General features: G+C 41.0%; 1 pseudogene; it reads right to left on the bottom strand.

Annotated features, from left to right (window-relative positions):
* Positions 1 to 727: 727 nt before the first annotated feature.
* The window catches only part of LOC133649221 (transcriptional activator protein Pur-alpha-like), a 66,323-nt pseudogene continuing 49,191 nt past the window's right edge, over positions 728 to 17,859 (bottom strand).

Below are 17,859 nucleotides of genomic sequence, written 5' to 3'. Positions count from 1 at the left end.
TCAACAAAACATTCATATACGTTTTCTGAAAAATTCAAAGAAAATAGGAATTTTCAAAGCTGGATGCTTTTTACATCTTATTTTATGTTTAATGTGTTCATCAATCATTTTTTTAAATTTTCCTTTTAAAGTGACTAATTGAATTTATGATGATAAATGTTTGCAATCCTTTTCAAATTCATCGTGTTCGATGGCTCAATTGGCTAGGTGGTGGATTGGGTGCAGCTTGGTTGGGGGATTTTGGCGTGTCTGTGGGTACTTTTTGTGCACATTGAGTGATGCTGCGGTGATGGTCAAAATTTGTATCAATAGTTTAGTGCGGGGGCAGCGCAAGCTTTTTGTTTGGAGTGGTTGCTGTGGCTCGGTTATTTGTGCGGTGGTGTGTTTGTGCAGGTTTAGATTGGGGAGTGGATAATCTTGTTTGCATGTTGGTGTTTGGGCTGGCTAGCAGACTGGAGCTAGTTGGTCCCCATGGTTTTGTCGGTGTGCAGTCGTTTTGATTTGGTGAGGTAGTGCTGGCTGTCGGGGGTTTGCAGCGGTTGTCTTTGGTGCCGTGTGGTGCGGGCGCCCGGGGCTGCTGAGTCCGGTACGAGGGGGTGGCCGCTATGGTGGTCCGTGGCGGCGCCTGCGCGTGGTGGTTGTTGGGGCTGACGGACTTGCCGGCTCGTTTTCGTTTGTCGTCATGTTAGTTGGATATCGGCCTGGGCCTACCCTCACGCTTTGACACTTATTCTTTCATGCCTGATGTCGTGCCATCATCTGGATGATCTGATTGTCGGGGGGTGTCCCTGGTGGGCCTTCCGTAAGGCTGCAGGGAGTATCTGGGCCCCTCGGGGTGGGTTGGGGTGTCCCGTCTTTCTGCCCACGTGTGCTGTCGTCCCTCGCTAGCTTGAGGGCTAGTTGTCTCCTGTTTCTCCCAGGCCTTGTCCTCAGCCGGGCGCATCGGTCTACGGCCTGCTGCTGGCCTGCCTGGCATCACGTTGGGCCTGCCTCCGTAGGGTTGGTGGTCCCTTATTCCCTTGGTACCGCACATGCTGTTTTGGGTTAGGCTTTCTGGGTGGCTGGGGTCGTACTTTGGCACCCACGCATACTGGGAGACAAATATATTGTACATGCAATCATACATGCGCACATACACACGTATATTTATACATGCACGCATACGTACATTTATACATACACACTAGAGATGCACGGATAGGCAATTATTTCATCCGCAACCGCATCACAAAAGTCGCCATCCACCCGCCATCCACCCGAACTAACATTTTATCAAAACCACAACCGCCCGCCACCAGCCACCCACCCGTTGTTATATATCTAATATAGACGATGCAAGGCATTAGTGAGGTTAGAAAGCTTTTGCCTGTTAAAGAAAGGAGACTGATCCAATGCAGCAGACATTCAATGCGTGCCACGCATTGATATCTCTTGGCCACGCATTAGAGGCTAAGAGATATTAATGCGTGATAATATTATTTATCATTATTATAATATTATTGTCATTTCCATTAAGAAAGTGTTGACTATTATTGTTATTTTTTTCCCCTGGTCTTTGGTATTCCCTTGTTTAGTTTGTCGCGTACCACGTTTGCTGCCGGCGTTGCCATCTTTTTCTTTTTTTCTTCTTCCTCTGTTGTGTTGTGTTGTGTTGTGGTGTGCTGTGTCACGCCAAATGTCTTCCCCCTACAAAAACATTTCCCCCCCCATTTACTTCCGTGGTCATGTTTCCTCTTACGTCATTGACAGCGATCGATAGCACTTCGGCTTTGACTGCCCGTCGCTGGAAGGATACTTCGTCTTTGACAGCTGCTGGAATCTGAAGAAATCGATTATTGGTTTTTTTTGTACAGGCGCGAAACAGGACAGTCGCGTGCCGGTTAAGGACCCCCGGCAACTTTGTGACTTTATTGGACGCAGCCCCGAAAGTAAATGGGGGGGTTTGTAGGGGGGAAGAAATTTGGCGTGACAGCTGCAGCAGTGCCTGATGAACAATCGCCTGTTTCAAAGAGTGCTGCTTGTTTTTCGTATGTGGGTAACAACATTTAACTATGTATATATGTTTCCGAATTGGTTCAACCGCCACCCGCCCGAATCTATTTAAAATCTATTTTTTTCGACATGCATCCGCCCGACCCGCGGATTATCCGCGGACTCTGCGGTTGTGTCCGCACACCGCGCATCTCTAATACACACACACACTTACATAAGTACATATGCGCATACATAAGGTTGATATATTCAGCTTAATTTGGGATCCTATTGTGCAAAACCTACATTTATTACTTGTTGTTACCTGTTTTTGTGTATTTGGAATCCCCATTAGTCCCCAAAATCCAAAATCAATGCATGGTGGAGATATTTAGTCACGTCAACAGATATTTCCATTTATGGCCAGTTTATCGTCAGAACTATATCGGATATGAGTTTTGGTCCATATCTCCCAACAGTTAGTGACAGTGTTAGCACAGTTTAGGGATGTTCTCTGTGTTTTAATTGAGATGGCATTGTGTTTATATGTATGAGTGCACATGTGTACTTTGTTTGAGTTTTAATAATGAAATTGTGATATTTAAGAAATGTTTTATTGCTACTATATTTTTACATTTAGTAGCACCAGTGCTACTAGGGATAAAGCTAGGTGTACAGCCCTGCTATCTGTACAAAATAACACAATAAATATGTATGATAACACCGTCCACATCAAAACAAGTTCATGCACATTTTGTCCAAGCCAGAAAAAGCTACAGTATGTTTCCTTTGACTGACTGCTGACCAATCCAGTGTGCCCCACCTCTCTCACCCAAAGTCAGCTGGAATAGGCTCCAGCTTACAGAATAGCGGTATAAAACAGAAATGATTGAAGTTTCAAAGTTGAAGCGGATTTATATATGAATTCTAACGGGAGAACAAGTTTGCAGAACACCATGAATGTAAACTAAATCCTTGTTTAATAACTTCTTAGTAGATACGGGGCATTGGCCCTTAAAAGACAGTATCTACATGCAGTATGGGACTGTCTGCAGTGGAAATTGGAATATAATTCACTGTAACCCCTAATGGCCTTCAAAAGTGAGTAAACCATTTGAAAAGCCCAAGGACATAAGATTATCCAATTTCTCCCCACAGACTCGTAGTTTGCTAGTCTGAACACATACATTTTATTGCATTCTTATTCAGGTCTTTCTTGAAGGTGCAATGATTTAGCTTTTTCAACTGGCTGGGGAATCTCAGCTTCTCTCTTTGTTTCCCCTCCAAGCCCTCTGATGCTTCATTACTCTTGAGTAGATTATGTCCACTGCTCCAGTTATGCTTTTCCCATTGACTGTAACTAATATTCCTTTGTCACTTTTGGGTTTTGTCCATGTGATAATTATTCTTGCTCATCACCAAAAACATCATAATGACCAATCCTATTGCCACTTTAATCGAAAAAATGACATGATTTTGCCTCATTTTAGGCCACTGCTCTGACATAGACCTTTTCTTGAAGTTTGCGCTGCTTCCTCTTCTCACCACATGATCGTCAAAGTCTACTGATTGTGGGGTTTTTTTTTTGGTCCCACCTCTGTAGACAAGACAGCCATCAGCCACTGAAAGGAAAAATCAAGGGAATAACCTTTGTGCTGTCCTTTATTCAGACTTCGGGTCTGCTTGTCGCTATGCCGCTTTAAAAACAAAACAAAACAAAACAAAACAACAAACACTTTTCCACCATAAAACTTAGATTGATGCCCAAACTTTAGCGTTGTAAATGTATTTATCTGACAGGTTGAACGCTGCAATTTTCTATTCACTGGTCTGCTGATCCCTATGTTGCTGTCAGTGTCATAACACAAACCTACAAGTACAGTATATTTATCACAGTTTTTACCTTTGATGTCTTTGTGTGTAAATTTTTTTCCCGATAAATCTTTAAAAACTTTGATCCAAACTACCTGTTTGACTTTGGAAAGCTCTTTGGTTCTGTGATGATATGTAGTACTGCACACTGGTCACTGCACTTTTGAGCTTTTGCTATTCAGATTCATGATTAGTTGAATACTTAAAGTCATTATATCTGCATCTTAATTACCATGGGTTGTATTTTGGTGATATCTCTTTTAAATTACTTTTAAATATGGCAACTATTGGACGATAGTCTGGTTTGACTGAGAAGGTGGGAAGGCCATATGTACAGTAGCTTTTCTCGGCCTAACAACTCCCAGGCATTCCTTCTCTATTCAAGCATATCTACATTTAGGGCCTGATTTACTTAGATCCAAATAATAAGTGGTAAATAGTAGGTTTTTTTTAAATCTTGAATTAATCGCGATTCTTATTTGTAACGATTCTTAATAAAAAAATATATATTTAAAAAAAACATAAATATCTCTCTCCCATATGTATATATCAATCAATCAATGTTTATTTATATAGCCCTAAATCACAAGTGTCTCAAAGGGCTGCACAAGCGACAACGACAACCTCGGTTCAGATCCCACATAAGGGCAAGGAAAAACTCACAACCCAGTGGGATGTCAATGTGAATGACTATGAGAAACCTTGGAGAGGATCGCAGATGTGGGTGACCCCCCCCCCCCCCCCCACCCCCCTCCTCTAGGGGAGACCGGAGGCAATGGACGTCGAGTGGGTCTAGCATAATATTGTGAAAGTCCAGTCCATAGTGGATCCAACATAATAGTGAGAGTCCAGTCCATAGTGGGGCCAGCTGTTATGGTTTGCAGAGGGGAGGTGACGGCTCAGACACCAGAGGGAAGTAATGTTCAATAATCTATTATATATATAGTCAATGTATATATAATAATAACAAACAATACTGCTAAACTATAGATTGGAGTGTGTGACCATAATACAAGAGTGTGTGGTGTAAGACTATGTGTGTAGTTAGCTGAAGTGTGTGTTACCAAGTGTTGACGAGAGCGAACCCGAAGGAACGAGGCAGTCCATGGGGCAGGCAGGTGATCCGGGGCGAGAGAGAGGCGTCAGAGTCCAGGGGCGAGCGAGGCAGTCGAGATCCAGGGCAACGGAAAACACTGCTGAAAGGAACAGATCAAGCCACTGAGAGGAAACAAGGATAGAGCATAAAGCTTGTCGCTTACGGTACACCATATGAGAACTAAGTTCCTGCGAGGATCCTTGGGTCCACTGGTCCTTATGCTACTTGTCTGATTAGACACAGGTGCGCAGATAGCAAATTGTCTCCAGGCGCGAGGAGGCACGCCCGCAGCGGAGAGAGAGCGCCTGTGGGCGTGGCCTGCGGTGCGCTCGTCAGGACGCAAAGATGAAGGTGCTCTGGCCGTGACACCAGCAGGAAACCATCCTGCGAGCGGTCCACCGACTCTGGACAGCCAGCACTTCATCCATGGCCACCGGACCTGTGCCCCCCTTCCACAAGGGAGAGGGGGGCAGAGCAGAAAAGAAAAGAAACGGCAGAACAACTGGTCTAAAAAGGGGGTCTATTTAAAGGCTAGACTATACAAATGAGTTTTAAGATGGGACTTAAATGCTTATATATATATATATATATATATATATATATATATATATATATATATATATATATATATATATATATATATATATATATACATACATACATATATATATAAATAAATAAATGGGTTATACTTGTATAGCGCTTTTCTACCTTCAAGGTACTCAAAGCGCTTTGACACTATTTCCACATTCACACACTGATGGCGGGAGCTGCCATGCAAGGCGCTAACCAGCAGCCATCAGAGGCAAAGGGTGAAGTGTCTTGCCCAAGGACACAACAGACGTGACTAGGAAGGTAGAAGGTGGGAATTGAACCCCAGTAACCAGCAACACTCCGATTGCTGGCACAGCCACTCTACCAACTTCGCCACACGTCCCTATATATATATATATATATATATATATATATATATATATATATATACATATATATATATATATATATATATATATATATATATATATATATATATATATATATATATATATATATATATATATATATATATATATATATATATATATATATATATATATATATATCAAAGGGCCGTTGCAATAATAATGCTTTAACTATAAGTTTCTTTAACAGCGATCATTTTTTTAAAGCGCGATTAACGTTTTTGACCCTTTGAGAAAAAGTGTAATGGCATCCAGTTACTGTTGAGCCACAAGCTCGAAAATACCCAGCAGAACTGCACAAAGAAAGGGGGACCTTATGGAAATCTCAGAAATAAAGCCATGGCAAGTCGTTCTCCGGACAAGACAAGACCATTTTACCTTAAATCGCCATGAGACGACGACATCACTGGAGTGAACGCTGCGGGCGGGCATTGCAGCTTATAGAGCAACGAGCTTCACGTCCGTGTTTGGATTACAGTTGAGTGCATTAATAACATACAAGGTAGATTGTCACTCGAACTGCTTGAGTAAGATGGACTACAAGCTCAGCATAAACAAAGACTGTAGAGAGGAAGTCTAAAGTCACTATTATCGGAGATTTTTGTCAATACATGTCAAGTCTTTTCTCATACCAATAACGCACGTTCGGTTGGCAGTTTCACTATAATAGCCTCTATGCGTCACATTCTGTCTAACCGACAAACAAACATTATGTTTTTATGTGTTATTTTGTGATATTTTACCTAAATAAATGTTTTTTGGCAGATTGAAAGAAAGTGTATTGTTATGGTAGCGGCGATATGAAGGAGGAAGGTGGTCTTTGAACAATCTCGTCTTCTTCTTCGCTACCACTGAGACTAGGTTTAATACTGCAGACATGCTTGCCACTGCCCTCTCTCGGGTAGAATTTTAGTAAACAAAACCAGTTTTATTTTAAGTAAAACTGAAATTTATCAGAGCTGTTTATTTTATGCAGGAATGTAGCGGGACAAGCGGTAGAAAATGGATAGATGGATGGATGTAGTTAATCATAGAACTGGCACGCAATGTTATTAAAAAGTATTGATTTTGAATACCAATCCACGGCAGCTTGCGTGTGCAGCTTGAGTGCGTCGTGATTTATGGTTAGTCTTTTTAATATTTTAGTCCTTTTAGTGTTTTTACAAACATTTTGCCCGAAGGATTGAGGACGCTTTTTGGGTTCGGTGTTTAGCTCACTGAGGGGTGCTGCTGCATCTGGTGGCCAGGTGGAGTCTATCCAGGTCGGAACCTCGAACTTCCTGGGTCCTTTCCGTCCGGGGTTCTGTAGATCCGGCGCCGAGGGCTACTGCTGTCGAGCGTCCTGAGCCCTGTTTGGTCCAGTGTCGTGACCTGCTTCTCCTGCCGACCTGTTGGGGACCACCGCATCGATCCATCTGGCTGACTCCGGAACCCTGGAGCCGACAGTCATTGTGGTTTCCTTACAGAAGGATCTGAAGTTAACTGAACTGATCACTTTGAGAGAATTTCAGGCTATTTTAAAGAATCGAGAAACTGTTTCTATTGGGCATTGTAAGTTGTTTTTTCTGAAACCTTTTGTACATTTCAGTTTCAGTTTATTTTGAACATGCATAAGATACAATGTAATGCATCACATATTTCCAGTTGTTTCATTACAGCACGTCCGAAAAGAAGTAGGAAGAAGCAGAGCTTGTTTAATCCTCTCCCTTTTTATATCATAACAATTTTATCCCATTTCCTTGTTCTCTGTTTGTAACAGAACAGTGAATAAATAAATAATAAATTAATGATATGCTATAAGTGAGTATAAGGTCTTAAGTGTTGTACGCACATACAACTGTATTAAAATAGATTTTCCTCTAAGGTTATAAATCACCTCGTTTGCTGAAAATAATTGTTGTACATTCTTGGATAGCAAGTTACAGTATAGTTTGCTTTGTACATAGTTTTAACTGTTTGCAAAAGCATCAAGTCGTTTAATTACAATATTTTTGATTCAATAAATAAAGGGTTTGTATGTTCTCTATATCCAACGCTTTGTATTATTCTAATTGATCTTTTCTGTAACACCGTTAGCAAATGGAGCACACATTTGTAGTTGTTTCCCCAATATTTTTGCACAATAACTCAGATATGCTAACACTAGTGAGCAGTAGAGAATATGGAGTGATGTGTTATAAAACAAAAAGAAAGAAGGAAGAAGATGTCAACGCTGTGCTGCGAATTCTTGTATAAATCGTCAGACCGTGAGAAACAGGGAACCGAGGATTACTTTTCACACGTAAGAGTGAACATTAAGGGTTTCTCCTTAATGTAACTGATCGTGCTCTTTTATATTACATTTCTACTGGGTTTTTTTTTTTACCCTAGTAATCATTAATAATTGTACACTTTGTCACCATACGATGATCAGAGCCTACAGAGTCGAATGTGCTGTAGGACTCTGCAATGAAGGGTGCGTCTTTCGGTCCAAGTCACGCATTGAAGTACCCTAGGATTATTCGGAAGTTTTGACCAGGCAAATGGTGGATCGCTGTTCTTAGGTCATCGTAGAACCTTTCCGTTTCATCAATCTGTGCCATGTTGGTGAGAGAGTACACACTCATGACCATTGTTACTGGGTTTCCCTCGAAAATCGGCACTAAGAATACTGTTGGTATGAGGTTGCACCCTACGCCTTTCGTGCTCGGGGGCTTACCGTGAGTCTCACGCCACCCGTTGCTGCTTGGGCATTACTACGCCATGCAGATGAGGTGATGAACGTGCACCCCTCCACTCTGCGATAGTTAATTGGCTGGTCCGTGTGCACTCTCCTATGCTCCTGGACTGCTAGGATTTCCACGTCCCTTTCCTCGTGCCAGTTCTTCCAACCTCGCCTCTTCCCTCACTGTGTTTGTGTTGTAGGTTGCCATAATACATGGTAGAGTGCATTGGACAGTGAGCTGTGATTAGACTGAACCCTCCTTCCCTGGAGTAAAGGGTTTGGGGTTGAGTTGTCATAATGCCATCCCGAGGGAGGACCAGCACCACCCTCCGCTGCGTGGCTCCTGCGGACTCCCGCTGCTTAAAGTATAGGATTATCGGTGTCTTGTGTCTCCATGGAAGCTATACATTGCACATTAATAATGACTGTGGGGCGCAGCTCCTCACAGCCATACTCTGGCCGTTTCAGGCTTAAAGCCTTCATCCGCCCTAACTGCACAGCTTCAGATGGTGTACGGTGCGGAACCAGGCGCAATACATGCCTGTGGTTTTGACCTTCTCCTAGATAGATAGCCTACTGTGGCGGAGCCCCATCTGCCCACTATTTACCCGTAGCTGGGCCAGTGGTTGATGGGCTGCTGCTGCAATGCAGTGAACCCCTACTGGTGCTGTTTCCGGTTGAAATAAGACATGAAAACACATGTTAAATAGACCCCCCTTTTAGACCGGTTGATCTGCCGTTTCTTTTCTGCTCTGCCCCCCTCTCCTTTGTGGAGAGGGGGGCACAGATTCGGTGACCACAGATGGGCGCTAGCTGTCCAAAGTCGGGACCCAGGGTGGACCACTCATCTGTGCATCAGTTGGGGACGTCTCTGCGCTGCTGACCTGTCTCCACTGAAGATGATCTCCTGCTGGCCCCACTATGGACTGGACTCTCACACTATTATGTTAGATCCACTATAGACTAGACTCTCCCATTATAATGCTAGATCCACTGGACGTCCATTGCACCGGTCGCCAGGGTTGGGGGTCCCCACATCTGCGGTCCACCCAAGGTTTCTCATTGTCATCCCATTGGGGTGGAGTTTTTCTTGCTCTGATGTGGGATCTGAGCCGAGGATGTCATTGTGGCTTGTGCAGCCCTTTGAGACACTCGTGATTTAGGGCTGTATAAGTAAACATTGATTGATTGATTGATTGATTGATGTTAGAAAAGAGACAGTCACCACCTCACTCACAGAGCTGCTGTTGGAGTTCTAATACCTGGTTTACAAGTTTCTCATATTTTCTTGTTTCTTTCCCTGAAAGAGATTGCTTAAATGTAAACATCTACAATATAATAATGTTAGATCTTAGTATCTTCATTACTTACTCTTGGTATTCCAGCGTTCGATGTTCACATTTACCATTTTTTTCTGCAATTTATTTATTTTTTTAAGTTTTTTAAGGGCCTCTGGTTGCAGGATCTCCAGCACCTCCTCTATCTGCCGAGAGTGGTGTTATAAAACAAAAAGAAAGAAAGAAGAAGATGTTAGAGAATTGTGCTCCGTATTCTTGTACAAATTGGCGGACCGTGAGAAACAGGGCACAGAGGATTACTTTTCACAAGTAAGAGTGAACATTTAGGGTTTCTCCTTAATGTAACTGATCGTGCTCTTTTATATTACTTTTTTTTACTGCTTTTTGTACCCCTGTAATCATTAATAATAGTACACTTTGTCACCATAAATCTGACACTAATTTGTGTCTTTAAATGTTTGTTTTAGCCTTTCTTCCGACAAAATATAAATATATCAAAACAGCCCATGCATACTTTGACTTTTTATTTTGTGGCTCTTGTTGAAAAAGTTGCAACACCCCTGTATAAACATATATTCCAAACATTTTTGTTAGAATTAATTTGCTTGTTTCCCTGACTTTTTTGCAAGCTGTGATGATGTTGATACATTTATGACAAACTTCAATCATTGTCCGACGGTTTTGAACACAGTAGCACCAGCTAAAAACACTTTAGGCTCTTATAAACAACTTTGTCTATAGATGAATGAAGCCATTTCCAACTTTAGGAGAAGCTGTCGGAAAAGCCACAAAATTAGAGGTTCATAGACTCTACTTTAAAGAAATAATAATGGAGCTAAATGAAATGATGAAAAGTGCTCGCTCAGCTTTCTTTTGAAATCTTGTTTTGCGTAATGAAAAAAACCCTAAAATCTTATTTGACGCTATTGAAAATCTTGTTCCACCTCCATTTCTTCAGGTGCCTGTGTACACACACATACTGAACTTGTTTGTGAACTAAGTGCAAGACATAAGGGCCAGTATTAGTCATCCCTTGGATAGTTTGTGCACTACACCAGCCCCTGTGTGCTCATCATGGTCTTCCTTTACTCCTGTCAGCCTACAGGAAGTTCAGGTTTTAGTGGGCAAAATGAAACCCACATCGAACCCTGTGGACATGGTTTGTTCTTAAATGTTTTTGATGTTGTTGGTCCTTGGGTGGTAAAATTGATAAACCTTTCACTTCAGTCTGGCTCGATCCCCAGCTTTTTTAAGCATGCTGTGGTGAATCCCATTCTTAAAAAACCTAATCTTGATACGGTGGAGCCTATAAAATACTGGCCCATATCAAAACTTCCCTTCTCTCTCTGGTAGCTAAGCAGCTAATCTCATTTTTGGAACAGCACAATTTGTATGATAACTACCAATCTGGCTTTAGGTCATTTCATTCCACCGAAACTGCTCTTTTGAAAGTTTCCAGTGACGTGATGATGGCGGCTGACTCTGGTCGCTAGACAGTTTTGGTTTTACTCAATTTGACATCTGCCTTTGATACTGTGGATCACAGTATACTAATATTTCGCCTCAAATCTGAGATGGGGTTTTCTGGTTTTCTGGTGATGTTCTCCAGAGGTTTACTTCTCATATAAATGTGTCCAACCTGTCATATGGTGTGGGCCAGGGTTCTGTTCTGGTGCCTGTTTTATTTTGTTGTATCTGATGCCTCTTGGGAGGTTGATCAGTAGTGTCAAAAATGTTTGTTATCATTTCTATGCAGATGATATTCAACTGTTATGCTCCTTCAATGATTCAGAGTTTAACTTTTTATCTGCGTATCCTGTATCAAAAACTGGTTGTCCTCAAATTTCCTCCAGAAACATTCTAACAAAACGGAAACTCTGATAATTGCTCCCAATAAAAAGATTCCCCTGATCAAGAACTCGCTTGGTGCTCTGGGTGCATCTGTTAAAAGCAGCCTCAGAAACCTTGGGGTTGTGTTTGATCAGTCAATGTCTTTGGAGGATCACTGTCGTCAACTGACCAAAAACGTTTTTTATCATCTCAGAAATATTTCTAAAGTGAGAAATTTGCTGTCAAAATTGGATCTCGAAATGATCATTCACTTGTTCATTTAATCTTGTATCGACTATTGCAATTCTTTTTTCACTCTTTTCAACAAGTCAACACTAAAGAGACTTCAGACGATACAAAATGCAGCTGCCAGACTTTTGACCGCTGCACCCAGAACAACCCATATCACCCCCATTTTGGTTGGGCTAGATTTGGCCCGCAGGTCTTGACTTTGACACCACTGCTTTAGATGAACAAGAACAATACTCCAGACGGAACTGTTTGGTCGTTTATGACAGTGAAGGTACAGATAAAGTGGTGATGGAAGTTAGTAAAAATAAGTTGAACATTAACGTGATAGCTTGAGACATCGACAGAAGCCATCACTTGAGATCCAAATTCAAACGGGACAAGCCAAGAAGAATCATCATCAAGTTTGCCCACTATAACATCGGCTAAGTTTTGTATTGTTTTTAAAACAAAACAACCACTAAGCCAACACATGGCACAGCATAAACGGGCAAACTCTTCAGGCCAAGACTCAACTGTCTAGTTGCACCTCAGGGAGAAACAACACTCCTTTGAGAACAAACATTTACAGATTGTGGACAGGGAGGACAGATGGTACGAAGAAGAAGTGAGGGAAGGTTGAAAATGTCAAGGTTGAAAAACCATCCCTGAACAGAGTAGGTGGTCTGCGACACCACCTGTCTCCCACATACAACACTGTCCTTTCAACCATTCCTAAAAGGCTCTGCAATTTAGCCTCCAATAAATAACAGGAGTTGGAAACATTCTGGTCACCTCCCGTGACCAGAATTCCATTTGTGCAGTTTGTTTACAACTGAATAGAGTGGATTCCGACTATTTTGGACTGGTAGTAGTCGATCCTCTGTGATCGTTCTGCCACCTCAATGCTAAAGAGGGGAATTTACACTTCAACTTCAACGTTGGCTTTGACAGTAGGATTGCTCGTTTGCATCAAAACAGTTATTTTTCTCACTCCAAAACCATCCTTGCCCAGGCACACCCTCCTGGTTTTTGGAGAGTAAATATTTTGGGTTTTGGCACCAACCGATGGACTAGATTACGAACTAATGAAGCCTTTTGGATGAGCGGCGATGTGTCTTCCAAGACAAACCAAGCAGTTCAGTTGCGAACGATTGAACACCCTGAGACATACTTATGGTAACGCGCATCAAATTCAAGTCTTCCTGGTAATTGTCTGTTCGTCCAAGTTTTCCGCAGGCCAAGGGTAAATTCACAAAAAAGGGTAAACATTACAAAGTGATCCATGTAGTGGCTCCGCAGCGAAACAAAATGGACAAGTGGTCTAGGTCAGTGGTCCCCAACCTTTTTGTAGCTGCGGACCGGTCAACGCTTTAAAATTTGTCCCACGGACCGGTGGGGGTGGAGGGGGGGGGGGTGGGGTGGGGGGGGGGGGCAATCAATCAATCATAAATAAATAAATAAATAAATAAATACAATCATGTGTGCTTACAGACTGTATCCCTGCAGACTGTATTGATCTATATTGACATATAATGTATATATTGTGTTTTTTATGTTGATTTCATAAAAAAAAATAAAAAAATAATATATATATTTTTTTTTACATAATTAAATACAATCATGTGTGCTTACGGACTGTATCCCTGCAGACTGCATTGATCTATATTGATATATAATGTATATATTGTGTTTTTTATGTTGATTTCATTAAAAAAAAAAAATACATATATATATATATATTTTTTTTTTACATAAATAAATACAATCATGTGTGCTTACGGACTGTATCCCTGCAGACTGCATGGATCTATATTGATATATAATGTATATATTGTGTTTTTTATGTTGATTTCATAAAAAAAAAAAAATATATATATATATATTTTTTAAATTTCTTGTGGCCCGGTGGTTGGGGACCACTGGTCTAGGTGGCGTCTGACATCAGTTTCCGCTTCTGCCCTGTCCAAGAGCACCTGATGCCTTTTATATGCCCTCATTCATTTAAAGTACAGCAGTCCAGTCTTTTGAAACACGTTGGCGATAATGGATTTCCGTTTCCATGCAGCAGCTCTATATGCTTTTTCGATAGCCAGGTCGAACGCCTTCAGCTTGAAAGTGACATTGTATCCATTTTGTTGCGTCTTTGCCATGACCGTTCGCCAATTTTATTGGTCTGCTGTGATGAGGCAACATTTATTGGAGGCATGTGAAACTCTTGAACCCTGAAAAACCCATTAATTAGCTGCATCTCTGTACAAAGCGCACGGTTCAAAGTGTAGGGTAATAACTTAAATTTGAATAAGTAGGTGATTATATGCTAAGTGCTGATGCCAGCAACTCATACAGTGGTTTGTAGAGATAAATACAGAATTTTCCAGAATTTACTGCAAGCTGCACCCACCAAATTTTAGAAGAAAAATTATTTTTTACATATATTAGCCAAACCGGACTATAAATCGCAGATATATAATGGTACGGAAGATTTTGTAAATATTTATTTACATACCTTAATTGTTTCCAAACGGTGCCTGTAACACAGCAGTAAGATGGCTGTACAAACATAACATAATTCATCGTCATGGAACGAGTAGCTGCGGAAGCTCGTTCTCCAACCAGCCAAACAGACTCAATAACTACACAGGGAAGTTTTGGTGATATTAAGAAACTGAAAAAATATACAATAACGACGCTAACTTGATTACACTGCAATAGCACGTACAAATATGCATGAAAACACTCCTACAGACATCATACGTGGGATGGTTAAGTAAGTATGAACTGTTGAAAATATACATGTTGCTTGGAGTCCATCCATTTTCTACCGCCTGTCCCTTTTGGGGTCGCGATGGATAAAAAAATAATTTCCAGCGAAAACGCTCTGGACGAATACTTGCGATTCAAGGCGCGAGACAGGAATTACATTGTCAACCCACAGCACCTGCAGTGAGCAAACTTTTCCAAAATATGGCATCTTAGCACAAACTATAACACCCTATTCAGTATGTCTGTCGGTATATTTTGAAAACTATTTGTTGAATATAAAACAGTATGACCGTTAGCGAAGAAAAATCCATAAATTAGCCGCACCGTTTTATAAGCCGCAGGGTTCAAAGCGTTGGGAAAAAAATAGCGGCTTATAGTCAGTAAAATACGGTACAGCCATTCTTAATTGTATTCCAATTCAGTGTATGTGTATCTGTATTGATCTGTTTCCTTGTTTTATTGTTTTTGAGGCAACAATTGCTCACCAGTCATTCTATATGTGTGGTGTTATTTGGATGTGATTAGGAGATAATGAAGAGCTGCCTGGTTCACAATAGAAAGCCAGGATGCACAATGCTCGCTCAAACAAATGTGCCACCCTCACTTTTTTTTCTTGCTGCCATAAGCTGACTTCAGGCGGTGTAGATCTATGCAGAGGTTATTTGTGGCAGACGGACTGTGTGGGGCCTTTGTTTCTCTAGTCTCTTTGTTTCTCAAAGAGGAAGGAAAGATTGCTCTTTGATCGCATACTTCACCGGCTTCATAGGAATACAGGGAGGACAAGTGAAAGGAAAGCAGAGGTGGGTAAAGGACAGGAGTTCATGATAGAGGCGAAAACAATCTATTGCTCGACTATGACATTTAATTGTTTTGTCACACAATCAGAATCAGAATCAGAATCAGAATCGTTTTATTGCCATTGTTTGAGAACGGGTTCACAAACTAGGAATTTTTCTTGGTGCAAACGTGCGACATAAAACACATATAACACATATTTGGTATAAAAAGAGCTGTGACTGAGCTATCAGATAGACTTAGAATGGATTCAAGGAATTCAAGGAGCTGCTGTTAGGAGTTATTGTTCATTTGCCTGATGGCCGAGGGGAAAAAACTGTTCAGGTGGCGGGAACTGTGGGTCTGGATGGAGCGTAGTCTCCTGCCTGAGGGGAGAGGGGAGAATAGTGTGTGTCCAGGGTGAGAAGAGTCAGCTGTGATCCGACCCACACGCCTCCTGGTCCTGGAGGAGAACAAGTCCTGGAGGGATGGGAGCTTGCAGCCAATCACCTTCTCAGCAGCACGTACGATGCGCTGCAGTCTATTCTTATCCTGGACTGTGGCGCCGGGGAACCACACTGTGATGGAGGAGGTCAGGATGGACTCTATGATGGCTGAGTAAAACTGCACCAGCATCTCGGTCGGCACCTTAAGTTTCCTCAGCTGCCGCAGGAAGTACATCCTCTGCTGGGCCTTCTTGATGAGGGAGCTGATGGTCAGCTCCCACTTGAGGTCCTGGGTGATGGTGGTGCCCAAGAAACGGAAGGAGTCCACAATGGGGACGGGGGTGGGAGAGTCAATCAGGGTGAGGGGGGATGGTGGGGCTGTGACTTTCCTGAAGTCCATGATCATCTCCACTGTTTTCTGGGCGTTCAACTCCAGGTTGTTGAGGCTGCACCAGGACGTCAGCCGGTCCACCTCTCTCCTGTAGGCGGACTCATCGCCATTCGAGATGAGCCCGATGAGGGTGGTGTCATCCGCAAACTTGAGCAGTTTTACGGATTGGTGACTGGAGGTGCAGCAGTTTGTATACAGGGAGAAGAGCCAGGGGGAGAGTACACAGCCCTGAGGAGTACCAGTGTTTGTGGTTCGACTGTCTGAGACAATCTTCCCCAGCCGTACGTGCTGTCTTCGGTCTGTCAGGAAGTCATTAATCCAACTGCAGAGGGAGTCGGGCACGCTGAGCTGGTAGAGCTTGTCTCGTAGCAGTCCAGGGAGGATGGTGTTGAAGGCAGAGCTGAAGTCCACAAGTCCTCCTTCATTACATAGGAAGCCTTATAGTATATGAAATTCAAAAATGTATTACATTTACAAAAACATTTTTCTTTTTTAAAATGTACTCTATGCATTGGTACTGTCTTTTGTTAAATTTGTGAAAAAACACAAGCACCTTTGTAAATATTTTATATTTTTCAATGTGTCCACCTGATGCTAACAGACGTGTGCAGCCGAAACCTATAAAAAAAATAAGAAAATAAAATTATATATATATATATATATATATATATATATATATATATATATATATATATATATATATATATATATATATATATATATATATATATATATATATATATATATATATATATATATATTTATATATATATATATATATATATATATATATATACGTTAGGTCAGGAAAAAACACAGAGACTATTTTCATCCCTACAAGCCTGTTTGCAGGTTCCCCTGATAAAATTCCCTGAAGAGCAGGCTTGTAGGGATGAAATAGCCTTTGTGTTTTTCCTGACCTAACGTATTTGCGCTCTACCCCGGTATTGAGCACTGTATAACGGATAAACCAGAGAAACCTTGATATATATATATATATATATATATATATATATATATATATATATATATATATATATATATATATATATATATATATATATATATATATATATATATATATATATATATATATATTTATATATATATATATATATATATATATATATATATATATATATATATATATATATATATATATATATATATATATATATATATATATATTAGGGCTGTCAAGTCATTATTTTTAATCAGATTGGTCACACTCTAAACTTGTGATTAATCATGATTAATCACCAGTTATTTTTTGCTTGCATAAGTACAATTTGCGGAAGAAAATACCCCAATATTTGGGTACAAATGCAATTGGGTAGTCATAATGTCATACAGGAACATTTTTAAAAAAATGTTTCACTGAACCGTGAACCGTTTAAATCAGTGGTCCCCAACCACCGGGCCACGGCCCGGTACCGGTCCGTGGATCGATTGGTACTGGGCCAAACAAGAAATAAAAAACAAAGCAAAAAAAAAATAAAAAAATAAAAAATAAAATAAAAC

The sequence above is a fragment of the Entelurus aequoreus genome, linkage group LG04 (assembly GCF_033978785.1).
Source record: "Entelurus aequoreus isolate RoL-2023_Sb linkage group LG04, RoL_Eaeq_v1.1, whole genome shotgun sequence".
NCBI lineage: Eukaryota > Metazoa > Chordata > Actinopteri > Syngnathiformes > Syngnathidae > Entelurus > Entelurus aequoreus.
The sequence above is the reverse complement of the archived record's forward strand: the minus strand, read 5'-3'. Positions and strand labels throughout refer to the sequence as shown.